The sequence below is a fragment of the Parus major genome, chromosome 12 (assembly GCF_001522545.3).
Source record: "Parus major isolate Abel chromosome 12, Parus_major1.1, whole genome shotgun sequence".
In the NCBI taxonomy this organism is placed as follows: Eukaryota; Metazoa; Chordata; class Aves; order Passeriformes; family Paridae; genus Parus; species Parus major.
In genome coordinates, this window is record NC_031781.1 from 8938893 (window position 1) to 8966891 (window position 27999).

The window sequence follows — 27999 nt, forward strand, 5'->3', positions numbered from 1 at the left end:
GTCAAGCCGGAGAGGCGGGAGCGCTGCGGCGCGGCGCTGCAGCCGGTTTGCTTTGTGCGGCTTACGGACTGGATCGCAGCCCTGCGGATCCCGTGCTTGCCGTGCTGGGACCCTCGAGATGTGTGTGCTGAGCCAAGGGGCTGAGCTGAGCAGGGTAGGCCTGGCTTTTGTCCATCAGCAGCTCCTGCACCCCACTGGAGGTTACCAGACCCTGGGGCACCACACTACCGGGGGGCAGAGCAAGCACACGGGCATGTGGCATGAGGTTCCTACACCCTGGCACGCTGAATGCCAACCACCCTGGGGGCTGCACGCAAGGGAAGAGCATGATTACAAGACATTCATGAACGGCAAGGGAAGATTCGGGGAAAGACAGACATTGGCAAGGTGCCTAGAACAAGAAACCGAATGACAATCTGACCAAAATGGGGAGAAACAGCACCCAGAAGCTACAAATGCTCATCTGAACTAGGATTGCCATCTAAACAGAAGGAGCCGTGGGTTAGATACCCCTATCAAACTGAGATTTAAACAGTGGTTTAGATCCCACTGTGCTCACAAACCTTCCTCTGATGCTTCCCACCAACACATGAACCCCTGCAGACTGGAGCTCTCCCTTGTGCCTGTGCCTCACAGGAAAGATTCAGGTCCTGCAATAACTCTTACCAGTTAAGCTCCAGTGGCATCCCTACCTGATTCATCTCCTGCACCCAAATCTTATCTTCTCCTCAAAGAACATCAGATCTAACACATGGCATACACAAAACACTCCTGAACTGAAATCTCAAACAGAAGAAACAACATCTGCAGCAAAATTTTATCTATTGGACAAAGCTTATCATGGAAGAACTTAAGAACCCACAGAGTCCCCTGCAGCAGAGCAGGAAAAAGCACCAGTTTGACTAAAAATAAGCAGTGGGAGAGACATGGTGGTGGCCCAGAGCTCCTAGTGAGTAAGAAAATATGAATTCCTTTTCAGAAAGTGTAGCGGGAGCTTCTCCATCATTTCTTCTAATGTAAGGGACAGGACAATGCCATATCTTTAAAGTTTTTGCAGAAGAGTACAGGTTTGAATTCTGCATTAAGAGCAGTTCCTCTGGGAGAAATATTTTTATCAGGCTGTGTTATGAAAAGCTAGAGCCTCCTTGTGAAGGCAGAAGAGAACCTAGTGACAGAATATGTGTGTCTCAATGTGTGCCAAGTACTCATGTGTGCTTGCTCTCCACAGTACCAGAAAATGCTACAACCCCAGAGAGGAAGGGGTTTTAACCTGTGAGACACTTTGTTTCTGATTTTGCTTTCAAGCACATGGTGTGATGGTTGGGGTGTCCTGTGCAGAGCCAGAAGCTGGACTCAATAAGCCTGGTGGGTCCCTTCCAACTCAGTGTATTCTGTGATTCTATGATAAAACTCCATTATCTCATCTGAACCTCACCAAGACCTTGCCTTTAGCCATAACTGCAAAACTCACTGCATCCACAGGAGTTAGTGCTGAGACCAGACAACTGCTTAGTAACCTCCAGTATGAGGAATGTTAGTAACTGGAGGTAGTGTCCAGCAGCCTTCCAGTCTGAGATAACACTTAAGTTCCCATGAAATTGAACTGACCCATGAATTGGGTCATTAGTCATCTCCTCCAGCTTTCATTTTCAAGCCCTCCTTTATCTTTGGTCACAATTAGCACTCAATTGCATTCACCTTTGGTCACCCTCCAAAAAGCACCAGGCAAAGGAGCTCATGGAACTTGAATACCACCCACTTCTCAAGCATTCAAGAAAGTTCTTTACTGTTTGACTTGAGTATCTGCTTTCCCATCTTCCATGGGGCTATGCCTTGTAACTCTCACTTCGTGGCTGGCAGAACTTTGTTCCCTTCCTTCCCCAGGCTCAGACCTCCCTGGTGCCAGTACAGACAGCTCCTCACTTTCCCATGCCCTTGATCACTCAGCATCTTGGCTCAGTGATGCCATCCAACCTTTCCAGCTCCTCTGTTTCTTCACTTTACCCTGAATTCCTCTCACCTCCCTCCAATGCCTTCCAGGGGCTGCTTTCTTGCTTTCGTCCTGCTGCTTGCAAATTCTTCCCTTCCCACTTTGGACACTACAGTCCTGCAAATAAATAGTTGCTTGAACTGCTCAGTTAAGAACCTGGCCTCTTCCCACTACCCAAGGCATGAGGAAAACCATCAATGGTGTTAAGCAGCTGCAGAATGAGGCCCAGCAGCATCAAGTGACTTGGCAAGGAGTGACATTGGTGTTACAGAGACACACGTTCCAGCGTGGTTAAAGTGAGGAGACCATGTAGGGTGATAACATTTTCTTAATCTAATTTTTTATTTTATTATTCCCTCTCTTGTGGTCCCTTCCGTTCCCACAATGAACAGGGGTTTTTATTGCTGGGGTTAAAAAACACAAATTTGCATTACATCCTGGCTCCTGCTGTAATACTTTAGTCTTGTTTCTCTCTCGTCCCCTCTCCAGAACAACTGATGCTATCACAGCCTGATTTAATTTCAAAGACGGATTGTGATTTGGCAGTCGGGGGAAAAAAAAAAAGCCAAGTTAATCAAAAGTCACCATCTGCTGTGTTGCCATGGGGATATTCCTCCCCAATAAATGTGCTCTTTGCCAAAATCACAGATAACAGCACTATAAAGGGTGGGAGGTGGAGGGGGGGAATCAAAGAAAGAAGTTCCAACACTAGGGGGGAAAAAATGAAAGAGAGAAACAAGGGAGAAACAAGAGGCAGAGAAGAAGTGGGAGAGGAAGGAGCATAGACTATTGAGGAAAAATGACAAATGGACCAACTAGGGATAAGGAGGAGAACAGAGAGACTAACAAACAGCTGGGGGTGACAAAGTGATGGAGGAAGACAGACAACTGGAAAGGAGGAAAGAGGAGAGACACCTCAAGACACTCTGCCACATAATATGCCAAAACAAAACAAGCAGAGATAAGAGAATTGCCCTCAAAGCCTAGTCTCAGGGGAAGGGGAGAAAACTGAAGCATCAGTGAGAATTCTCAGGGAAGTTGGCTGGGGCACAAGAAGAGATCTTACCACTAGTCACACTGCAGTTACCAAAATTAAATCTCTGGATGAGACGGATGGTAACACATGGGCATGACCAGGGTCAGGTCCCTGGTATTGCAGCAGCCTGGATGCCATCAGGGCCCTGTGGTGAGCTGGAAAAGGTTGTTGTGCTGCAATGCATCACCAGGACCTGCTGGGATAAAATACAAATTATCTAGAAATTACTTTCTTCAAGCATCTTGAGATGGCAAAGAGACGGGGGCTGGTCACTCAACAGCTGCTCTTGCTTTTCATTTCCCCTTGTGATACTGGGTGGCAATTTGGGATATGGAATATAAGGCCAAAGAGTGCATCTTTGCAAGGGGACATTGCTCTCCCCATGCTCAGGGGGGACCAGCCAGGCTCCTGCACCACTGTGCACCCCAGGCTCAGGCACCAGGCAAGGCAGTTGCCCAAAGAGAAATGGGGTCACCTAACATGAAATGAGTAAAAGCTGTCAAATTTTAGGTCACAATGTGTTGGCTGCCCCCTGACCCTGCTTAGAGTGTGCTTGTGTGTGTTGAGTGCCCCTATTAACCCCAGCAGCTAACGGAGATATGGGAGGCATCCCGCCCTCCTCCCCAGCCCCAGTAGGGGCCAAGCAAAGGGGTCACTTAGCACCCAGGCTGGTAGGATGGGATGAATTATTCACAACAGAGGCACCACCAGCCTTTTTCTTCCTCCTTCCCTGTTGGGGAATAATCCCAGAATAGATCACAGGTTGTATGAATTCTTCACTCAAAAAATAAGTGAATGACTTCTGCATGAACTTGGTTTGCAATTCAACACTAGCACTGATAAGAAATGGTCGCTGCACAATGACTGGAGGAGCACAACGCCACTTTGCCCATATCCAACAGTCAAGAATGTGAATCAGCTCTTCACTCTTCCCTTTGCTCCCACCTCCTCCCTCCACTAAGAGGTGCTGTAAAAATCAGAAGTCTGAAAACACAGTATTGGACTTTTGGTCCAAGTGTTGGACTTTTTCTGTATAATCATTTCAGGGCACTGGAGTCACACTTCCATCCTTCTTTGCTCAACTGCATAAATGTTTTGTTTTGAAGGAAAGCTGAAGAGACTCCCATCACACACCGCTGGGAACTGGAGTATAGAAGTGTGCACTAGGTACATCCCACAAGAGCATTAATGCCACTTTAACCTATGTAAATGGCAAGAGTGAATTAATTTAAGAATTACAACGGGACATACTGAGTAATATTTTTCAGAGTATCTTTAGTGAAGACTGAAGGCATTGGGACCTCTGAGCTCAAATAGCCTCACCTGTGCAAACGAAGCCAGATGGGCTGTCACAGCAGCAGTTTCTGTATTCCACATACCATCCTCCCCCCTTAACACTAACTCAAGGCTCCCAAAATATCTCTCTCAAGCCAGACAGTGTCTAGGAAAGCAGAGATGGCCATGGAAGTGATGGGGCATCTTCTCTCTGTTGGCATAGTGGAACTCACCTCTGGCTGGAGCTGAGAAAAGGTCCAACAGTTGTCTAAAATCCTCTTTATCCTCTGCAGATGCAGGATGGTGCCCTTAGGGAACCTCATGGGGCTTCACAGTTGCCTCCCCCTTTCCTCTCATTGGACTGCTATAACATTTTACAGTGCTGGAAGAAAGGTAGTTTCAGCAAGACAAGGGACAAAAATAGGAAACAATGTAGATTTTTTTTTTTTTAATTAGAGAATTTTTAAACAAAACCTTTTCCTATGCAGTCATCCTATTGCTACTACCAGTTTCCTCCCCCCCCACTCCCCAATTAAACAGCAAATTATACTTATCAAAGAAAAGAAGGTAAAGAGAAATCTGAAAGACTGTGAGAAATCTTTAATTATTAGTATAGTGGCATGAAAAGCTGTTGATCCCCTTAGAAACATACATGGCCAATTATCAAAAAATATAAGAGATGCAGAAAGAAAGGTTTGTCTAATAAGTATGAATCGCAGGGCCATTTAGAACATCAGTGTTAAAGCATTAGAGTTAAAAGGAAAAGTAAAAAGGGGCTGATGGTTTTAACTGTTTCACAGGAGGACAAGAGGTTGATACTGATAAGACAAGCAGTATAGTGAAGTTAATTATCTGCGGCCCTTGGTGCACAAAGCTTTTTGAGCTGGTGATTAATAGAGATAAACCATTCAAACTTCACATTTCTAAGGTGAATGAAGATGGCAGAAGAGCTGCACAGCCCCAGCATACTAACAGCATACTCAGAGCATACTAACAGCACACTATCTCTTCTGACAGTGATGGGCTGGCTGCTGCAGGGGGCACTGGGTGGGTTTATCAAACCTGATCTGCTTCCCCTCCTCTAACGGCAGGGAGGTTTGGGAACTATGGAGAAGGGGTGGCCACATCCCCGATGCCTCTGGGTATTGCTTCATTGGAAATGGCTGGGGCATTCCCATTAATTAATACAAATCATCTTTACAAATATTTCAGCGTTACCTCTCTGGGGTACTCTCCCCCATGGTCTGGGGAGGCTCATATGCAAGTATTTAATGCCATGCAGCACATTTGCTCTTTGCACAAGGCCTGTTTGCTGCTGGGTATGTGCAGAGGCCCCTTCAGCCTCATCCCACCCTTTAGCTCAGGAAGAAGTATTGCAGCCTCCCTGGGCCAGTGTCAGTGGAGCAGGCAGGACTTGGAAGCTTGAAGGAAGCATGAGTCCCAGATAGCAGTTCTGTGGGGTACCTGCATGGAGGATAGGATTAAATTAAGTGGTCTGGCACTTTGGTGAGAACTGAGAAAAAAAGATGCAAAGGCTGACTCAGCCCTTGGTCTTTCTGAGACAGATAAATCAGGCACCAGGGGGTTTATCATGCTTGAGTCTGGCAGATAAGACCTAAAAACTGGAGAGCCTGGATGGAAAATCAAGAGAGACAGATCTTGATCTTACAAGATTTCTAGCCACATCTCCCAACCAAAAACAATGTAGACATGCTCCCAAGACAGTCCTAACCCCTACACTCTGAGATTTGGGTCAAACATTTCTATGAATCTAGAACTGAAAAATTCCTAGAAGATTTCTGATACTTCCTGCTGTACCTTCCTGGATGCTGTAAGGACTGGTTTTCTTCTTATGATACTTTAGTGTTTCTATCTAGAGGCCGGTTAGAACAATGAAGTTCAGAGACAGCAGCAAAAATGGATCTGGAAAAATGAACTTAATTTCTAAGCTTCACAAACTACTTGGTGCATAGGTTTCCAGTTCAATTTGAATTTTAGGATGACTATGGGCTTGGCTGTTATTTTCTCCAAAGTGGTTGGTTGGCTGTTATTTTCTCCAAAGTGGTTCTCTTGTCCTTGATAAGTTTGGAAAGGCATCTAAACTTCAGCATCTGCAAACAAAAGAATCTTATATTTTTGGCCAAACTAAATTGAATAAATTTTGTGTTTGTTAATTGCATCCAGGCCAACCTTGTTCAGGGCCAAGTTTCAGCCCAGTGGGATTTGCACATGGACTGGATACAAGCTATTGTAAATGGGGATCCCTGAAGGAAAAGCTGACAGATGGTGATTCTAAAAATGTTTGCCAGAGCCAGCCTTTGTGACACAGAAAACCCATAGCCAAGGGGGTCCCTGAGTTGGAGAGATGGTTCTGAAATATGTGGAAGGCCAGGGGAGATTGCTGGTACTGGAGAAATTTGACTGGGCCTCTTCTCATTGCTTGCCAAACCTGTTTCCCTTAGAACCCCTTCTCTAAGGGCTGGTTATTTTGGATAAAATGGAAATTGGATCAATGCTGCACCTGGTTTTCCAATTACATATTCGAAACCCACTGTTATTTCCGTGCTATAAAATAGGACCAAGATGGACATAGTTTATCCAAGCTGTATGGAAACCCTCCTCAGCCAGTACCACAAGCAGCGTTACAGTCTGGCTTGTGCATCAGCTTTTTGGTGATGGGATCAACACCAAAACTCATTGGTCCATCTCCCCATTAGTTCCACTTTTCTTCTAACTAAACGATGCATCAAAAGTCTGGATGAGGACAGGTCCCATCTAGCACATATAAGCAATTCACAAGGAAAAAATTCTCCTTTTGATTTCCTTGTCAACACTGCAGTTTCAAAAGTTTCCAGGAAAGGAAGATAAGATCCAAAAATTAATTTCCAAGTTGGCCCCATTCATAACAGCAGCATCCTAAGACACCAATAGCTTTCCCAAAGTGCTCTGCAGCAAACATCAAGATTTTGCAGTTAAGATTCACTCTTGGAAACAACAGGTTTCTGCCTTCCCTTGCTCATCATCATCAGTGTCAAGTTTCAGCGGCTGCCAATAAATAAACGGGTTTCAGGAGCTACATGCAAAGCAGTTCTAGAGGAGTTAAAGCAGTATAAAAGCGCTGTGAGTCATCCCGGACGGGGCATGAGGAGCTGGAGGTGCCTGGAGTGCAGAGCCCAGGGTCACACAGAGCCTGGGAGCTGGGAGGGGGGAGCTGCCTGCAGGGTGGCAGCACTGGCTCCAGGAGAAGCTGCAAGGCCCTCACAATCAAGTTCAAATTATGTATCAGACACATGCTCCCACAAACACACTCCAGACACCAGCTGCTTATTTTTAGATGGGAAAAGCCTTTTCTTACCGACACAGGTGGTGAGGAGGGAGCATGCAGAGCACCAGCAGAGCCAGCAACGCCATGCCCAGCCATCCCCAAAGGGGCAGTGCCAACAACCCTCCGAGCACTTTCTGTCATCCCTTTGCATGAGGATGAGATTTTCTGAATTGCAGCAGAGGAGACCATGAGAAGCTCTCCTGACAGCCTTGCACAGGGTGTGCACAGCCCCAGTGTGCCTTGCCTGCTGTAGTGACCAGCCTTGAGCTTCCTGCTGAGCTCATCAGTCCCAATGTTCAGCAACACTCATTCAGAAACTTAAAGAAAACATTATAGCATCTTGGGAATTGCTTCTAAAACCCCCTCAGCTTTTCTGCATTGCATTCCTCATCATTATAGCTGTAACCAAACTAGTTCACAAGTCCTGACATCCTGCTAGCTCCTTCAGCAACTGGACAAATCATTTGGATCAAATTATTTGGTTAATGAATTCTGCTTTCTCCCTGTGAACAGCAAGTAAAGAGTCTGCAATTGTTTTAGAAGCATTTTTTTAATTTTCTGCAACTAATTTTCATGACTTGCATCACTCATTGCAGCATTTGTCATCTGAGAACTGAAATTTAAATCATCTGGCTCCTAGCAAATATACCTGTCACATGCCCATTTAGGTGGTCAAAAAATTTAGGTAAACACACCAAAAAGAGTTTAAAGCCGCCCCTCACCCCCCAACATTCTCTGCCATTAGTCTGTTTTATCTGTTGCCAGTCATATTCATATACATTTATGTGCATGTGCATGCCAGGATATTAATGGAAAGTCAATACAAATAGGAAACAAGCAGAGCAAATACATTTACCATAACTTCATGTCAAATAACTGTTCTATGAAAATGCACATTCTTTCTCTTACATCTCTGCAACTATAGATGGAAAATGCAAGAAACAAGAACTTATCTAAGAGATACCCTTTACAGGGATGGGAAAGCAAAGTTCACAAAATATTTCAGACGTGAAGATAAACATTTTCAGAAAAAAAAAACTCCAACAAAAAGAGAAATGGGCTATTCAAATCTTTAAGTTTAAACAAGAGACGACATTAAACAAGAAAACCAATCTTTTCCTCTCAGGGGAACTCACCTTTTTGAACTTTGACTGCAACACAAGGCTCTGCAGAGCCCTTTGGCTCCTGCCATCTTACAAAATCCTACAAAAGAGCATATTTTTCTAAAAATGTGTATGAATTCACTGGGGGTAAGGAAGTATTTCTCCACAGGAAAAAAAAAAATAAATAAAGAAGGCTGCTTCTGGAAGTTTGCTTTTTATTTAATGTTCTTTCTGCACAAGGCATTCCTTCTGGAGACTTTGACAAGGAAGGCTCGAGGTGTGTGCAGCCCTGCAGCGATGGTCACTGCTGTGTCCAGGCTCCACGTTTGGGGTCTGCATCCACAGGGTGAGGCCTCAGCAGGGCATAGGGCTTAGCAGCAGCTTACATAGGACTGGCATAACAAGGACAGGGAACCCTGAAGGAGCTCAGCTTCACTAGGAACAGCCATTTCTGCATGGATATTGAAAAATAATGCCTAAAAATTTCGGAAATGTATCCAGGCCAGAATGTTTTTTTTTTTCCTTCTGAGCAAGAATAACTCTGTGCTAGAATTTTAGCAGTAATGGAAGAGTGTAGCAAGAGCCAGGCTAAGTGTCTATCAGAGGTATTCTGCTCCAAATACCAACAAGATTTTTATCGAGGGTAGCACAAGCACTCCAAAAAAAACCAGTGTGGTAAGTTTGCTCCCATCTACTTTAATGCCTGGTTATGCCCTTCTGGTAGAACACAGCTCATAAACAAACTCTTACCTCACCTATCATTTTTTGGTGGGTTTAACTTGATCACAGTATTGGAAAGGTCATTTATTAGCTCTTCTCCCTGTGTTACACCTCCTGCCCCAAATCTTTGTGCTGTTATGGCCAATGGCACTGCCAAGGCAACCATGAAAAATATTCCAGTTGCTTGTGCTGTCCCATTATGGGAAGGTCTTGTTCTTCTATGGCCATACCTGGGGAGGAAACAATATAACACAGTGGTGACATCTCAGTGAAGATAAAGTGTTGCTCAAAGTAAAAACAGGCTGCTTCAGGTTTCTGCTCTGTGTCTCCCCTGCCAGCCATTTGTCAGGAATTTATGGTCTTTAGTCACTGTTGACTCACCTTCTCTCCTTTGCTTTTAATCACTCTTCAAATAGCACAGGGGAGGTGAAGCTCTGCTCACTTCCTTGGTTAGGAAATCAAATGTTTGGAAAACACTGGGTGCATCTTCCTCCTGCAAGCCACAGCTCATGCATCCTCCTGACTGGGATTGCAGAAGAGTCTTCATCCCCCCTCTCTCCCATCTAATTTTTCTAATGACTCATTGATGGTAGTGCATCAGGGGCTTTCCAGTTTTTCAAAGCAGAATAATCCTGAAGTACTAAGGCAGTCTGGAGAACCCCTTCTCAAGCATATTTTTGTTACAGTAAAAGCCCTTAACTCAAAGGAAAGACCTGAGCACCCAAAGGGCAGGTTCTGAGCACCCTGACTCAGTCAACACCAATGAGCTGTGTGGTTTCCCCAGTACCCTTCAGGATGAAAGGCTTTCAAAGAACAATTCATAGATGTTTTTGGAAGCTATGATTACTAAGAAATGTAAATTAGCAACAGGAAGACACGCAAAAGGTCTCCTCCATTATGAAGTCTCTGCTATGGAATCTTTTTAGTTGTATGTTAGTACAATTAGTGATGATAACTAACTATAAAGCCCTAATAAATTTGCTAATTTTTTTTCCTTCACCTAGGAGCCACGCAGCCATATGCTCAACTCCACTCCTTTTTGCATAAATTAGGCACGTACTTGGCATCTCCAGACTCTCAGTCTGAATTCAGACATGACAAATACAAATGTGCATGTAACTGCAAAAAATGGGTAAGTGCCTGCTGGAAAAAGGGAAGATGGACATCAAACAGATTATACAGTTACATGGCAAATGCTGGGAGATATTCTGGTGAATTTTTCATACAAAGAAATAGAAATCTTGGTCACAACTTACTGGGATATTTTAATAACATTTAAAATTAAATTAATAAAATTTAAGAAAGGGAGAACTTTAAAACAGCAACTCTAACGACAGAGGTTAGACTGACCATTATTTAAGGCAGGTTGTAAAACACATTGATTGGAAAGATGGGGATCACAGCATGAATGATTTGCAAGTTAATGTTGGGTTTCAAATCATAATAGAGATTCACTTAGCCACTATTTCGGAGGGATATGATGGGATCACCTCAAACTGCAATGATTAACTGCTTAATTATTTCTAAAGCATGAAGGTAAATTACTTTTTGCTCCAGGTCTTCATTTTCCAAGATGAAATGAGAATGATCAGACTTCTTTTGCTTCACGATATTGTTTCTGTTGCCCAAACCTAAAGTATATGTCCAGGCTATAATAAAGCCAATTTTCTTCTTGCTGTAACACCATGAACTTGAAATTGAGTTTAAAAAAAAAAAGGATGAATTTTGTCATACTTACTTGGAACCAACAACTACTTTCTCTCTCATGTGCTCATAATTACTATTTTTACCTATATGTGTGCATTCATTACATAAACAAACATATGTGTACAAGTGTAACATCATTTTCATGCCCAAATCAAGTAGGCAGCTCATTGAATTCAAATAGTTTCTGCCTGCAAAGTTCTCCCATAAAATCCAACAATACATTTCAGAATAAGAGTTAAAAGGAGACAAAAGAGAGAGAAAGAAACCAGCACTGTTGAATGTATATGGAGCCTGGACTACTTCATTTCTCTGTGTTGAAACTAATTTGTTGCATTATGTTTCTATCTCTTGCATGTCCACATTGCCACAAGCTCTTATTTTCACAAAACAGACCCATCATTCTTTCCCACAGGATGAAAACACGGCTAAATACTTGCTGTAAAAAAACCATTATGTGATGTGCTAGCCAAATGATACACTAATACTCCGACGTAAGTGCTTTTTTGGCAACTACTCAAAGGAGCAAAAATTACATCGTTTTCAACCCCAGTGATGATAAGATTACACAAAAGAAAGCAAAATATACAAAACGGGTTGATGATAAATATTGTACAATAAATGGAGAATAAGCCGGTTTTCTTGCTGTCACACTCTTTGCAGTTTTCTGCAATTTTTCCGTCACTTGAAGCAGCCCTACCAATTATTTCTATTGTATTGGGTGTCCCCTGTAAAAAAAAAAAAAACAAAAAAAAACCTGACAAAAATAAGGATTTGAAAGATTCCTTTTCAGGAACTTCCTCCACCAACTATTTCCTCCTTTTCAAATGGGGCTTTCAGAGAGGAAGTGGTGGCCAGCAGTAACATTCCCCACGGGAGAGACCCATCTTCCCTTCATATGTGGAGAAGCGAGAATATCCTCTTATGAGGCAGAGCAGGAAAAGAAATCATCCTTTCATCGGCAGTGTATTCCGCCTGGATAGGTGTCTGTGCCGTGTCCATGATGGTACCTTCTGAGGAGTCATTGCCAGTTGGCTTCAAGCCCCACATTGCAGAAGGACAATCAAGAGCCCATTGGTTTATCCTCTACCCTACTTATTTTGGTTGGAAACAAATCAAGACATTAACAACCAAATAAAAGCAACCCTTGATCTTCACTCAGATCCTCCACCATGAAAAGATTTTCTTACATCCTCAGTGAGGTGCTCAAATATTTCTCCTTGTTGCTAGCAGTCACAGAGTTGGTGGGAAATGTTTCTCGCAGCCTTTCACAGTTTTTTCCCCCACAAGTTTGCAAACTCAATTTCCTGCCTTCTGAGTATTCCTTTACTCCTTGTGAGTGTTTACTAGGTAGGTGGAAGGAACCAAATGCCAGGGCTGCAGAGGAGCTGTGTGCTTTGAATATACTTCGTTGTAGTTAGAGATATGTAAATCACAGGTGAGCTCCCTAGGTAAGTTTTTAAACAGAGGGGAAAAAATAAAGGAGTACAGCTAGGATGGGGCATGGACCCAGTGGATGGTAGAGGGGGAAGTCTGCAGCAAAGAAACCATCACCTGCCTTGTCATTCTCATTCAATGCAGTCTGTTTATTGCAGTCTCAAAATGCCCAGTATCCCACAGGGGCAGCAGCCTGGACCACAGCACCACACAACTGGTGGCACACACCACACTCCCAGAAAGCATCCAGATCACTGGGGAGCCCCGAGCAGCCGCTGCTGTCCTGGGCTGCACGATGCAGCCACGCAGCCTCCACATGTGGCCGGGAGCCGAGGCTGCCCTGGGGAGCCAGACGAAAAGCAGGCGCTCACTGGCGGCCCAGCAGAACATCCCTTGTGCACAGATGTTGGGAAAGGAAGGCTCAGGGGGGCCACGGAGCAGGGCAGCATCCCAGAGGTGTCATAGCACCAGGAATGTTTGCAAACGCCATTTAGTGGAAGTCAGATGCCTACTTATCGCTTTCAAAGGGAGACGAGATCGGCTGTTAGTGCTCGCAGGATCAAATGGGTAAATTAGAGGCAGAAAAGATCGCCATTCAGGCTAATAGGATTTACACTCTCAAATCAAGTTATGTGGATGCATTATAGGGAGTTCACATTGAGGGGAGCCAATTACCCCATTAGCACTAATAGGAATTGCACTAAGGCATCATGTGAGAAGACACATGCAAGAAGATCGCAGCTTTCCCTCACTTATGCAGGGTTGTTTTGCTGAAACAAGGCAATAACTGACGGATCTCGGTCCCCCTAAACAGGGGCTAGGGTTTAGATGTTAAGTGTTGGCTTCATCCAGTCCCTTCATTCATAAGCTGGGAAGAACCTTCTTCCCAGAGAGCAGTTACAAAGAGGGCTCACCTCCCCGGTACCTGTTGCCACCTCTGCTAATATGAAAACAAGGGCATAAACCCAAGTCCTTCTGCTGCTAAGGAAGCTGCATCCAGGGATGCACCAATTATCTGTGCTTCCTTCTGACTCTCTGAAGCTGCTTGCTGGCTTTGTCTCCAGTTGCTGCTGTTTATCACCATCTCTTCACTGGCGAGTGCCCAGCGGACACATTTACTCCCTCTGCAGTGCATGGAGGCATCTTAAACACATACCTATAACCCTAATGACAGTTCTGTAATGAAGAAAAGACAGTAAAATTAAATGCGACTGGCACATTACCACACTTGTTTTAAATTGATATTTAATTAAAAAGTTAATTATTAATTAAGTTTATCAATTGCACATCAGTTGTTCAATAGAAAAGGGCTCATTCATTTAATTATCTGTGTGCAACCGATAGTATATGCTTTTTAGCCAGGCAAGGTTATCTCTGCATCTGTTCTAATTTAGATCAGTTTAGCTTCTAATCTATCGAGAGTGCTTCCTTTTGCGAGCTTTTGATTTGATCTATAAATGTTTACTCACAGAACTGTTAGGTTTTAGAAGCTGATCAAATAAAGGGAAGAGCTACTCGGAGTTGCGTTGAGCTTACCAAAGGGCTGTGGCGCTTTCTTGCAAAGACCTGCTCGGGCTTTGCTTTAACAATGCGCCTGCTGTAAAGTTTCAAAAAAGATAAACATCCACCCCGAAAGTATGTTAATAGCCCAAACAATGGGGAATCTTCAAAGGGCAAGAGAGGCCTGAGAGCAGAACACAGCGACAGACGGCCACCACCGCCTGAGGAACCTCCTCACAGCTCCTGCTGCAGAGAGGATTGTGGGGCACAGACCATGGTGAGGGCTGTACACAGGTCCCAGCTTCAGCCCAGGGTGCCAGGGAAACACGTGTTCCTACAAAGAACTAGGGCTCCAGCTTTCCTTTCTCTTCAAAGCTATTCCTAGGTGCAAATCAAAAGCTTTTTATAGAGGATTTTTGGATGCCACATAGTAAACCTTGTAATAAACTCTTCCAGTACTTGGACAGTATAACAGAGAAAGATGCCCTGTGGAGGCTGCAACTCCAATAGTGTATTCTGATAAATTATCTTGTATTTATTTTAATTGTAAATCACAGTCCTGTCCAGTTTCTAATAAAAGCAGCATTCAGTGCATATATTAAAAATATTAAAGAGTCCTGGTACTTTAGCGCATTGTTGGGGATCAGCACCTGCCTGGTGCTGAGGATGCTGATTATCAGTATAGTTAATAAGAAACCGAGGGTAAGGAGACCTGAGAGCATTGTAGGAAGATGGGTGAAAACATCCATTGAAGACAATAGATGGGTGCTGTGTAACTAATTACAAACAGCCCCCAGTTCAAGTTTTCAGGGTTCAGCCCCAAAATGGGCTGCAGCTCTTGCATATCCCTAAAAGATTCTCATATCCATCGCAAGATAGATGGCTTTCCATAGGCAACCACCACAGCACAGTCCCTGCCCCAGGAGTTCAAATTGTGTGACAAAAACTGCAGCAAACTACAGTGGGTAAGGCAAGGAAGAGGTGAGAGAAAAAGATGCTGCAGAACAGAGGGCGGATGGACTGCCTTGAGGGGGCAATGCTGAAACAGATGTGTCTTTCCAGGGCTCAGTTTATCAAGAAAAGGAAATGTATCACAACAAGTAAATAGCTGCAGCACAGAGGTTCATATAATTCAGGTGAATACCCAGAGTCTGCAGCTTGTATTTGATCTGAAGACAACAAGCCCAGGGCTGTCTCCCATCTCCTGAGTGAAAAGCACTAAGGGGAGAGGGCTTTTAAAAGGAAGGTAATTTACAATGCAATATTGCCGGGGGTGGTGGTGCTGGTTTGTTTGTACAACTGGAAAGATGATAAAAGAAATCCCCATGAATAGTAACTCTATGTTTATAGATGGGTGCCTCCTTGCCAACACTGCATGCAATGTGTATTCATCTTCACCAGATATTCAAGTGGCAGGACTTTTTCAAGCAACAGTGTTTATAGAAAATGACTGTTTTGAAGCTTTACACACTAGAATTTGAGGAAACTTAAAATTTACATTTACAAACATCATCAGTCACCCTATCTGATAAATCAGAACAGAGGAATCTGGCTTAACTACTATAGATAGGCAGCAAACAGCAGTCAGTTTCTCTAGAGATTTGCTAATATGGGTTAAAATAAGAAATGTATCATGCATCAGCTCACAGATACTCTGAAAAAAACCAGAAAAAGCCAAACATATCAAAGCACTGATTTGTGAGGAATTTTTTACACCAGTGCTTTTTCTTGACTAGAAAATTTTCTTTCTGTTGTATCACCCCATTTGATGTACCATTGAGCCACGGGATGCTCCTCTTCTCCAGTGACAGGACTAAGATGAAAATAAAGAACTTCCACATTATCACAAGCTATCAACAAAAGTGCTATATAAGCCAGCTGCTCTGAGAGATGGTGGTCAGGGACAGAAACAAAGCCAGTTTGTTTGCTCTTTAAGGTGCCACTGCACAACAAGTTGGTTGGAAAAGTGAGAGTGTTTTTGGCTGGAGCTTTTCCACAGCTGGGGGACACCAGAGAGCCTTTTGCCTCTCCCTTGACTCATCCTCTGCTTAGGATCCTCTGCTCTATGATAAGGAGTGAATTAACACTGCAACTATTTCCTAATAGGGGTGCTAATTTAGTCTGTCATCCCCAGTTGACCAGCTTTTCTCACAAAGCCTGTAAGAATTTCATATGTCTGAGCTCTTCAGGCTTTGTGGCCAAGTGAGTTTGAAGAAGTCATTTGGGGAGGGATTGACAGATGCTGACCTGATGTAGGATGTCACTCCATTTGTCTTTGAATTATTGCATTGAAAAAAATACCTTGGATAATTTAAACAATTTCTGCACCTATTGAGCAGTAGGGCTTTTAGGATGAGACCATTTCTTTGTAAGTGATGAGAAACCAAGAAACACCTTCCTTCCATCACCTGCAGAAATTAGTTAAAAAAGAAGTAGGTTCCTCTAAACTTAAGGCCCAAGAGGGTCAATGCTTACCTGAGTGTTAACTGTCTTTCTGCCCCAAAGGGTGAACCTTTCCAGCTGTCAGCAAGCAGTAAGCAAGCCATCAATCAAGGAAGAACCAGGTCTTCACACAACACTTTGATTAAACCTTTGGTTTCAAAGCTGAATCTCCTGTGTCCTTCTGTAGTCCCGGGCTCCACTGGCAAACAAATGCAGAAATGCCGCTGGGGAAAGCATGTTTGTGTGAGATTTCCAACCCAATTTTGCAGACTCAGATGTTAGGCAGTTTAGATAAGGGGATGATTAGAGGTCTAAACCTAAGGTTTGAAATACCCAGACTTCCTGGAACCACTGGTGCAAATCCCAGCAGGGCTGACTCAGCCTCCACCTCTCCATGAAGATAAAGTGAGCTCCATGCACAAGTGTGACTTGTGAGGCTCCACCAGCCAAGACCCCACTGGGGCAGAGATAATGATGGTGTCAGCAGTGAGAAAGGAGATTCCTTACGTGGCAGGGGTGAAGTGTCTCCACCACCAGCTCTGCTGGTGCTCCTATTCCTGGGCTCTGTCACAAGTGATTTATGAATCTTTAATTTTTCTAGAATTTCACTCCTGCATGTCTTGGTGTGTATGTCCAGAGTCTTGCAGTGCTCCTGGCAAAAGCCATGGCCTTTCTTATCTTTCTGTTGCACTATATATTGACCCCTTCAGAGGAGCTCTGTGTCAGCACAGTTTGTGACTCATTCAGAGAAAAGCCCTACAGAATCATATTACATCACTTTTCTATCAATCAGTGCTGTGATCCAATAATTTTTATTTCAGAAAATAAACCAAACTCTCAAATCTCTGGTATGATGTTCACACAAACATTAAGTTTGCCAAGTGCAACTTCCCAAAATATATCAGCAAAAACCTTTTAATAAACAATCAGAACTAATCGATTTATCCTTTCTTTTTCTTTCAGCTACTGGACAATTAGCTAACATGACAAAAAATTCTAGTATGCATTTCTTCTTTGAAGTTATTCATAATATTCTCCTTTAATAATTCACAGAGTACTTGCAATTTATTCTTTTGTGCTGTGTTCTGAAAATTAAGTCATCTGATCAGGGGCTTCTCAGGAAAAAAAGATAAAGAAAACCACACAATTTCTGTAACCATCAAATACAGCATTGATGACTGATTTCACAATGAAGCATATCATTTGAAATGCACTTTAGGAAAGTATTGAGACAGCAGAGCTAATTAAACCTTTGCTTTCCTCACATTCACCTCATTACAGCTCAGACATTCACAGGGCAGCAAATCTGCACAGGACACACATACTTGAATATTTTCAAATGAAAGTGCAAAAATGACAGAACCAGACACACATTTTGTCATTCCTCCTCCCATAACAAGACCAACAGATCGATCACATTGACCAAACCAGATAACAGGTAACCGGTTCCATTACTCAGCCCAACACTAAAACAGCAGTAACAAAAATTTAACCCATCCTCTCTCTAGCTCCTGTTTTTACTCTGGCCAATTGGATGATGACTAATCAGCATCTCCACCCCCAAAATGTTCTCCAAGAGAGGCAGGAGATAATGTGCTCATTTAAGGTTCTTTGAGCCACAAGAAGCATCTCCAGACTGCCACCCATCCAATCATACAAGTGAATTCAAAATAAACAGGTAACTTCAAGGGAGGTGGAAATACAGACCCTGTTTTCCTGAGCTCCATGTTCCCTTGGTGGAATTATCCTGGGTCTTAAAATGGACAAATCTCATGTAGGTGTTGTGACAGAAACACCTCCAATGCCTGCAGCCACTATGGTTGCAAGACAATACCTTACCCTTCTTTTCTTCTTTCTCATATCTTTTTATGCTAATTATACTACTTCTGCATGTGCAAAAGCTTTTCTTTTGGTTGAAATAATGGCTTGGTTGCCTCTTCTCCTCCTAGTGTTTTATTTTCACAAAACAGGAACACTATTTTTGAGACCTCTAGCCTCCTGCCATCTTTCACTGAACCTTGCACATAGGCTCTGGTGTTACTACGGGAAGGAGTGAAACATATTTCTTTTAAGCCAAGGCTAAAAGTTACCACAGAAGACATGCATGCATACAAGAAAAATGGAATTATTTAGTGGAATCCTTGGCTTTCCAAACAAAAGTGTCCACCTTCTTGTTTTTAATACAATGCAGCCAGCATTTTCACTGTGCTTTGGTCTGGCTTAAATTTGAACTCCCTTGGGGCAGTGCCTTTGCCTTTCTGTTTGCTTTTAAAATGCCCTATGTGCCCAGCAGCTCCAAATATAAAATAATCTCTAGAGCTGCAAGGAGAAAAGTCTCCACATAGACGTGCCTGAATTTTGTAATGAAGTTGTTTCCATGTTGAGATGTTCTGGTGCAGAAAAATTTCATCGACAGGGTTTCACTAGCACAAATACTTGCTTTTTGTCATTTCATGTTAGAATACACATGAAGACTGCATCTGAGCTTGGCTAAGCATCCACATCAGAGCAGCTTTGTAAGTGAAATTCCCACTCAGAAAACAGAAAGAGTGATTTTTCTTGATCCATCATCCAATTTGGCAATAAAATTCAAATGTGGCAAACCAAACCATCCAGGCTTTTTATTTTTCCATTCTTTCTTTCCTCAATCCCTCACCCCTCCTTTTTTTTTTTTTTTTTCCAAAGCAACAAACATTTTGTTGAATTGTTCTAAATAATGACAGCATTTGAAACCACTTCAGTCTGTTTAAGATCTCAAGGGGAAGATTTGGTGAATAAATGACTCAGGATAAATCAAATAATTTTGTTCTAATAACTGTGTCTCTCACTCTTATCTCAATTGCTGTCCCTACTTCTATGTGCTCCCAACTCCTGGGCATCACCCTTTGCTCTGAAGTCTCCACTGCACTTGTCTCCAGCTCGGCAGTGCTCTTCATCCCACCTCCTCTCATCAAGCTCTTGAATTTCTCCTGTGTCATCTTCCATGGCAAATCTTTTCACCGTGCAGTTCCCAGCCTCCATCCACCAGCCCCACTCACCTGCCAGTGCCTCCTCTCCCTCCCTGCCCACCAAGCCCGCTGCACAGCTCTTTGTTGTTGTCTGGATGCTCTTCTCCCCTAAAATCAACTTTCACACAGGCACAACCACACCTGGACCGGACTCTGGTCCCTCTCTACATCTCATTGCAAAACTAAGCCGACACCTTCTGCTTCTCCCCTCCCCATGCTGCTGTTCACCGTTTGAGGCAGTAGCTGCAAAGGTAGCACGTTCTTTTCCACATCCTTTGGGCAGGGATTTCACGGGGAGCTGCACCTGTCCCTGAGCCGCTGCCGGCCGTGCCCGGAGCGTGAGGCAGAGCCGCCACGGGTCGGGCCGCGGGCCTCACCTGCTAGGCCCATCTGCCTCCACCCAAGGAGGGACACACGCTCTAAACATGGATTATCTTTTCAGGACATTTGTTTCGGGAGCGAGTTGTGCTAAGCAAAGGTACGTCAATTGATAATAAACCTGCTCCACACTGTCATTTGTGGGTGATTTGAGGAAAACCAGACCACGTAATCAGGTCTAAGGGGTCCCTAATACCAGAGACGCTGGTGCTGTCAGCTATAGAAAATAATTAGAACGTTATCCCTGTGGCAAAGAGAATGTAAATACATCTAAAATACGACATAATGTCATTCTCCTCTGTAAGCCAGGGGATCTGCTTCAAATAAAAGGGCCATTAACACAACAATTAAAGCCGAGGGGGCCGGTGAAGTAGGGAGCTGGCCTGGTGCAGGGCGAGGCGAGGCGAGCGAGCGCCCGGCGTAAATCTTTCGCCATCCCAGCCAGGAATGTGACTATTAGCCCTCTCATGACCCGAGGGCTTCCCAATAATGCATCTGCTCTCTGTCAGGGCCAGGATTTCGTAACGTCCTCCAGTGCGAGCCCAGGGCTGACTCCACGGTGCGGCGCCAGAGCGGGAGGCGGCGGGAGCGGGCGGCTCCGCGCTGGACCTTGGCCCCCGTTCAGCAAAGCACTTAAACCCTGGCCCCTGGACACGGCTCCTCCCAGGGATGCTCGGGCACTCGGAGATGAGCCATGGGTGGGTGGGTTTCACACAATCACTTTCCCGGAGCAGAGCTGGACCCCGAGCACTCCTCTCCATCTCCTGCGGAGTGGGGAACGTCCTTGTGAAACTCCAGCTCGGGGAACCTGCAAGAACCAAGACACGGAGAGCGCCGTGGAAAATAAGGCATTTTTCAAAGGAAATAATGTCACTGCTTTCACCATGCAGACAGCAAACACTCTGAACAGGCTCCAGGCAACACAGAGATAATATTATCTATAAGCTGTAGCAAACTTTTGGAAATGATGGACAAGTGCCTGGAGAAGCCAGCAGTTCCCACCTTTCATCCAGTCTGAAATACGTGATGATAAAATTCCCAAACATATCAGGAACTTTGATTCCAAGACAAAATGCATCCAGCACATCCCTGCAGGTTGTTGGCAAAGGAAAAATATCACTGAACTGGCAAAATCAGCTTCCACAATAGTATCAGGCTCAGGCATAAGTTCCCCTAAAGCAGACAAGTTAGGTCACAAATAAAAAAATTATTTGCTTCCTTGCAGAGATGAAAGTCTCATCAGATTCAGAAAACTTCTTCATATTTTTTCTCTATTTTTGATTTTTAGTTTTGTGACTTTTTGAGGTAAATGTAAAAATTTATATGTCCGGTGGAAATATGTAAATGCCAGAAAACAGGAAATGGTTGAGTCTTGCAGGAAGAGAACAGTGCCAAATCCAGCTTTTTGGGAAAAATCTGTCAAAAGTCAGTTTTATCGCACCAATCCTCTTTTTCAATTATAATAATGCTTCTACGAGCATGACATAGCATGGTCTTCAAAACAAAACAAAATCATCAGAATTGCACTTTTAAGCTTCACTGTTTCAAAATCCAAAGGTAACATCTCCTGTTTTGGGCATATGAACATTCCCACTTCCCACCCCAAATGAATAAATTTAAACAGTTGCCAGACATACAGAAGCTTGTAAAGCTAGTTAAAAATGAATGCTAATTTTTAAAAAGAAGATCATTCATATCCTTTCAACCTTTATAAGTAAGGAAGATGTGAAAATAACAACTGCAGAACTCATATTTCCCTTACAAAATCATACCAAACATCCAGAAGGCACACAGAGATAATTTCAGCCTACATTAATGACTTTCACAAAAGAAGCCCTTGTTTAATAATTGTGAAGAAGTCAAGGTACAGTAACTGAGAATCACAACTTGATATCCAGAATTATTTGCATCTCATGAAATGAGGCTGGGCTCTGGTTGCCAAGAAATTCAGAAATTCAGACCCAGTTCTGGGGCAAAGCGAAAATGTCTTATACAGTTTGGGGTGTGTGGGCACTCAGTCCATGCAGCACTGATGGATACAGACAGGATCAACACCCTCTAGGGACAGACACCTAAGCTAAGAGAGAATTATGTATGTCAAGGTAGAGCTCACAGCACAGTAGGATCTCAATATAGAAAAAATTACATAAGCAAAAAATTATCTGCATGTCCAATATAGAATAATCTTTGAAGATTCTCATTACAAGTAAACACAGGATAATAACTAATGGATAAGCTAATTAGTCATGCAAATCTGATGGATTTTCACTGCCTCCTTCCAGCCACTTACTTCTTTAGAAGGCATTTCATTTTCAGAGTAGTGCACAGTTTAACATCCAATTCATATTAGTTGGGCAAAAAGACAGTCCTTTAATCTTCTGACACTTGGGTCCTCAGTGTGAAACACAGGGAAACTGTCCAACAGAGAAGCAAAATGAATCATAATATAAATGAAAATATTAGCAAAAGCTCCCATGGAACAAAATGAGGTGGTGTTCTCTGGCAGATCTCATGCCTGAGCATTGTAGACAGCAGTAACTTATAACCTGCGACTGCAGAGACAGCGGCCGACACATGTGTCCCTTTCAATTATGTGAGCTGCCTTATATATAATAAAGCTGGTAAAAACCATCTGAAATAAACCACAGCCAGCCTTTATAGCTAAGGTCACACTGGCCAAAAGGGTTGTGAATGTTCCAGCAAGCTAGGAACAAGTTTCTAGACAGCTGGAGATATTTTGAGCGAACATGGGCCAAATTAAACCGACGTGGGAAGCCAAAGTGAAACCAGTAAAAGCTTGCCTACTCAGATGACTTTTGTTTGAGCTGGAAGCTAAATTCAAACAAAAATTCCTGGGATGATACTGCTTTGACTGTGACAGCAGACACCTGAGTCATGTGATAAGCACTTTGCATTAAAAATTCCACCATGGCGCTCCTGAGAACAGTAGCATATCAGATCCATGAGAAGCAAAAACAAAGGGGGAAAAAAAAGAAAAATAAAAGCTTTTGTACAAACTCTGTGAACCAAGTCCCCCATGTCTCTTTCCTTCCAGACATTTGTGAAAAAACAGCTCACTGGAATCACAAAAAACAACAACTGAGCAGCATTCTAATATGGGACATCCTGCTGGACCAGCATGAGCCAAAGGAAAAAAGAAAGCCACAAATGTCAGAACTCAAATTGGACACTCAAACATAAAGCCTTACATTTTGGTGCACTTTTTTCCATTTAAACTAGTGTAATCAATTGGTCACCATAATAGAGGCTTCAAGAAGCTGGCTCAGTTAGGTCCATCTGTGACGAACCCTGGAACCAAAGCCATGTGTTCAAAAGTACACACACTTGGAAACACAAATAAATGATCAATTATTGTGGCTTAAAATATCTACAGTTGACTGTGTGCATCACCACTAATAAGTATCATAGCGCACTGTGTAGTCCTAATGTTGTTTGTGGAGCTTCCAGTCAGTTCCCTAGAAATAAAGTTTATACAGCATTAAGTCCTAGGGATGGATTTCCCCTCATATTCACTTAAAAATCATGAGTGAAGTTTTATCAAGTATCATTGCTTTGTGCTAATGACCCTGTCCTGGGAAAGGCTGCAGTTCAGAGAGCATGAGAAATAGTATGAAGAGATTATCAAGAAAAGAAAGACTATAAAACAATATAGTAACTTGGGAAAGTGGGTTCTTTTTTCTCTGGGAAGCCGTAAATAACTGGAAAGCTGGAAGGTAAAAATCCTCCCTAATTAACTTAAAATAATTCTTTAAAAGCAGACCCTTAAAAGAAGATTAGTGACAAAGTCCACAAGTAGGTCTTATCCACCTCTGTCTACGAGGTGGTCTCTACTTTGCTTCCTTCCTGCCAGCTGGGCATCAAGACTTCATGGCTCCCCTGAGTAGAGCAGGGCACTGTCACATAGCCCATGCTCTGGTCCCCCAGTGCCCACCAGCCTGGAAACAAAAGGCTGCGAGGATGAAGCAAAACTGAGCCCAGTCCCAGCATGGTGTCAGATCATGGCTGGACCACGACTCCCAGCCAGAGTCCAGCTTGGACCAAGGAGCTGGAAAATGCTCCTTTGGACCCTTTTCTACCTCTGGGATGTTTTTCAAAACTGAACCAGCTGCAGAGCCAAAGTCTGATAAAATGGAACCTGGAACGCGACCAGGTCTGTTTTTTGGATTTACAACCCCAAAATCCAACAGCCAAGACACCACAAAACCAATAGGATGCCTGACAACAAGTTGGGCTGCTGCAAGCCCCATGCTTTTAAGGTCCACATTTGGGTTTATTGTATGTTCCAGCATGGTGCAACTCTTCCTTTCATGGCCTTTTACCTCAAATAGGACCCACACATGCTCAGTTTTGCTGTTTCTACCTTCTTCACCTCCACTTTCTCTCAACTCTCCACTACTGCTGACTTTTTCCATGTTTAACAGCCTCAAAGATAAACTCAGTAAGTAAATGGCCAAGGGATGTTGAGGCTGCTGCAAGAACAAAACCAACCACTGACTCTCTTTTTATCTATTAAAGCAAAGGCTTAAATTCTCCTAAAAATAAATTGGGTTTTGTTGCAAAAGAAAGAAAAATTCCTAGCAACAACAAGAACAGAGATAAATGTCCTAAGAGAATATAATGGAACTGGAGTAAATTACTTTAAAATAAGAAATCCAGGGTGATGGGGAAACTCCCCAAAAGTGAACAAGTGCTTTTCACATCTTAAATAAGGAAAAGATTCCTTCCCACCCTCCCTTTTTTTTTCTTCCTTTCTTTCCAGCAGCTAGAAGTCCCATCTGGTTCCTGTTTCTATTCGTCTGATCTCCCAGAAATTTCTAAAAGCCATAAGCATCAGCCAAAAATTCCCCAGGCATGGACTCCTTTCCAAAATAGCATTTTTTAGGTGGGTTGGTTTGGAAGGAGCAGAAAGGGGGAATGTTGATTTCTGTAACATTCCTAGGAATTTCTTGCATCTATTCTCCCCTGTAGAATTTCTTCTCTGCTTGAATTCCCCTTCCACTTTCCGCTGTCATGCTGGTCAGCACTGGGACTGCCCACTCCCATGTGGCAGGATTCAGCTCTTCTTGTGGCAGCTCACAAGATGATGAGAGGCTTTTATCCCTAAGGAAGGCAAATGAAGTTGCAATTCCCTCACAGCTGAGATCTTCTCTGCTGGGCTGGTCTCTGTGCCATTTGGAGGCTGCATAACTGGATGTTTTCCCTTACTAAGGTGTTGTCAAGACAAGAATATTGAAATTAGTAACTTGATGTAAATAAGCAAGATGGACAAGACAAAAAAGCTTGAATCAACCCTACATGCTCTACTCCATGGCCTTAGGGACAGGTGGAAGAGGTTTTCTAGGGGATCCCCAGCTCCCATCTCACCTGGAAGCAGAAGCAGCATTGTGGCACCTTCAGCTCTCATGTCTAAAGAGAATGGTGGCTCTGAAAAGCAACTGGTGTGTCCAATTTCTGTACGCTTAGGATCTGATCCAAGCAAACTTTGTAAAGGTGATTAGCTCTCACTGACCTTGGAGTGTGCTTAAGAGCTTCCCTGGACGCTTTACATAACTAAGACCAAACAAAAGCAGCCCCATTTAATTCATTATGAGTACACCTCTTTATTGCACCCATGCTTCTTGTAAAGGTGCACAGACCTGTCATGGAGACTCCAAGCTTCTTCGTCTCCTCTGCTTTTGAAGCCTCATGATCCTTCACCGAATCAAACTAACTTTTACAAACTTACAGACAGAGATTCAAAACAGGGCAGCTCAAGAGATGGGACATGGACTCTAGAGGTCTGTGCCCCACAAAAAATCAGCCCAAGGTCACTGATGACTATAAGTTGCTACTTTTAGACGTCTGAATTAATGAAATTATCTTAATCTCACAAAAAAAACCCAGCTGCCTCACTGGACCCATTCAGTATTTATAGAGTAACAGAATAAACTAAAAGGTCACAGCCTTATCTCTACACCCTGCACTTGCTTGTGCTTGCTTAAGAAAATAAGCTAGAGGCATAAGAGAGAGCAGGCAGGCTCTAAGGCTCTGTGGCACAGCTCCAGGATAAAATGCCACGCTGTGCAGAGTTTTGCACATTTTCTTGTGTTGTTAAAACACATCCACTCAACAAGTCTTGGTCATCTTAGCATCTAGTCCTGTTAGAGAAGATACCACTGGAGTTCTCTGACTCTCCTGGCACAATTATGACATGTCACCAAAAAGCCCATGGCATCCCTTTGGTCTTCCTGTTCACAAAATACTTAACTTAGCCTGTTTTTTTGTACCAAAGACTGTCATTTCTAGCCCATGCACAGTCTGAGATGCCACTAAGAACATCTCTCAAACCCTCTGTACAATTAAAAACTTCATCAATAAAAAGTAAACACACTTCATTTTCTATTATAAAAGAATCTCTCCCTCCCCCCCACCCATGTTTTATTTTAGCAAGTGCACTCAACCATGTTCTCAATCTGCACTTCATTTCCTCCTATTCAGTTTTCTGTGGTTCACAGACAAAAATACCTGGGGGAAAAAACAAAAAAAGCACAATACCAGATCCCAGGGGGCTCTGATTTACCACAGGAGAAAAATGTGTAGCACTGTACAACAGGAGCCTGCTGCCCAGGATGGGAGCTGGAGACACAATGGGTGAAACAGAGAGCATTAAGCTCAGGGACAGCAGTGCCAAGAGCTTCTCAAGTCCTCTTCCAGCCAAGGGTATCCCCAGGAGGGTATCCCTGTCTTCTTCATTTATCATTTATCACTGTAGAAGTAGTAAATAAAGAAATGGGGTCTTTCTATGCAGGGCATTCCACCAGCCAAGAAAAAGAGCAAATAAGAGCTTTAGTCCCTGTTCCTTTCATCATTATAGAGTAAATATAAAGAAATGCATCTCTGCAGCTACTCCCATCCATGAGGATCCTAGACTGTTGGGTCTTCTGCAGCTGTGGTTGGCATAAGATATGAAAGCAGGCAGAACCTGACAGAAGATTGCCATGGAGTTTATAGAGCAAGATATACAGCAAGATGACATGGCCATTCTCTGCAATATGGACAGAAAGAGGTTTGGGAGGAGAGGTTTGTTGTTCTTGGCAATGAGGTTCTTCCCACCCACTGCAGCACAGACTTTCCTCACCAAACAGATCCTTCTGGTGCTGCTACCTGTCAGAGAGAAAACAGGGGACACAGGTGAATCAAAACCAAAGAATAATCCATGAAAAGAGAGCCAGCAGATCCACCTCCTCCAACGAAGCATGTCTGGGCAGCCAAGGGATAGCAGGTAAGGCTGGAGATGGAATTGTGTCCATCCCAGCAGGAATGGTCCCACCCCACCCATCCCACTGATCACAGCAGTGATGGAAACCACAGCAGGGAGTTCACTCACATGTTTTGTCACATCACCCCAAGCAGTGTGCAACTAGGCACCAAGTAGGTGACACATTACCTACAAGCCTACACATCACATCAAGCCTTGTCTCTGCTCTCCAGCTTCCCCTTTGCAGGGGAATTGCAAATTTTGCAATTGGAGAATTGCAAATTACAGAGTTTGTTGGAGTTGATATAGCAAAGAGGAAGGAGAGGGACAGAGTAAGGCCAGAGAAGAAAAAGACAGAGAAAGGAAACACTGGAGGAAGGAGGGGACTTGGGTCTAAATACAAGTGTTGGGGAACAGAGAGTTTGTAAGCACAAGGATGGGGAGGCAGAGAGAAAGAGCCAAGGATAAATTGTTTTGATGAGTGCTTCAACGCTGAAATAAATATAACCACCCAAGGGGGCTGTGTGACTCAGTCTGACATTTTGGCTATTTTTTTTCATGCCACCAGATGTAATCAATTTAGCTGGGGGGGGGGGGTGAGGGGGGAAGCACACACATATTTTTATTGCGTTCTAATATCCGCATAAAAAAAAGTATGTGTTTTGTTTTGTTTGGGTTGTTTTCTAGTCAAAGTATACGACACTTTGTACAGAACCAAGCACAAGCAGAACTTTCACCTGCCCTTTACCATCACAGAAACTGGAGTTTTGGAGACTGGGTGCAGATAAACGCCCTCATTTCCAGTGCAGCAGGGAGAAAACCC

At 43.5% G+C, this 27999-nt stretch overlaps 1 long non-coding RNA gene across 3 annotated transcripts in view; it reads right to left on the bottom strand.

Annotated features, from left to right (window-relative positions):
• LOC107210361 overlaps positions 1-4776 on the bottom strand; it is a 29361-nt gene extending 24585 nt beyond the window's left edge. For all 3 annotated transcript variants that reach the window (XR_001523917.3, XR_002002236.2, XR_002002235.2), the window contains exons 1-2: positions 4535-4776; positions 3057-3219 (exon numbers count right to left, since the gene is read on the bottom strand). This is a non-coding gene — a long non-coding RNA (uncharacterized LOC107210361). The remainder of the gene's footprint in view (positions 1-3056; positions 3220-4534) is intronic.
• Between the last annotated feature and the right edge of the window lie 23223 nt (positions 4777-27999).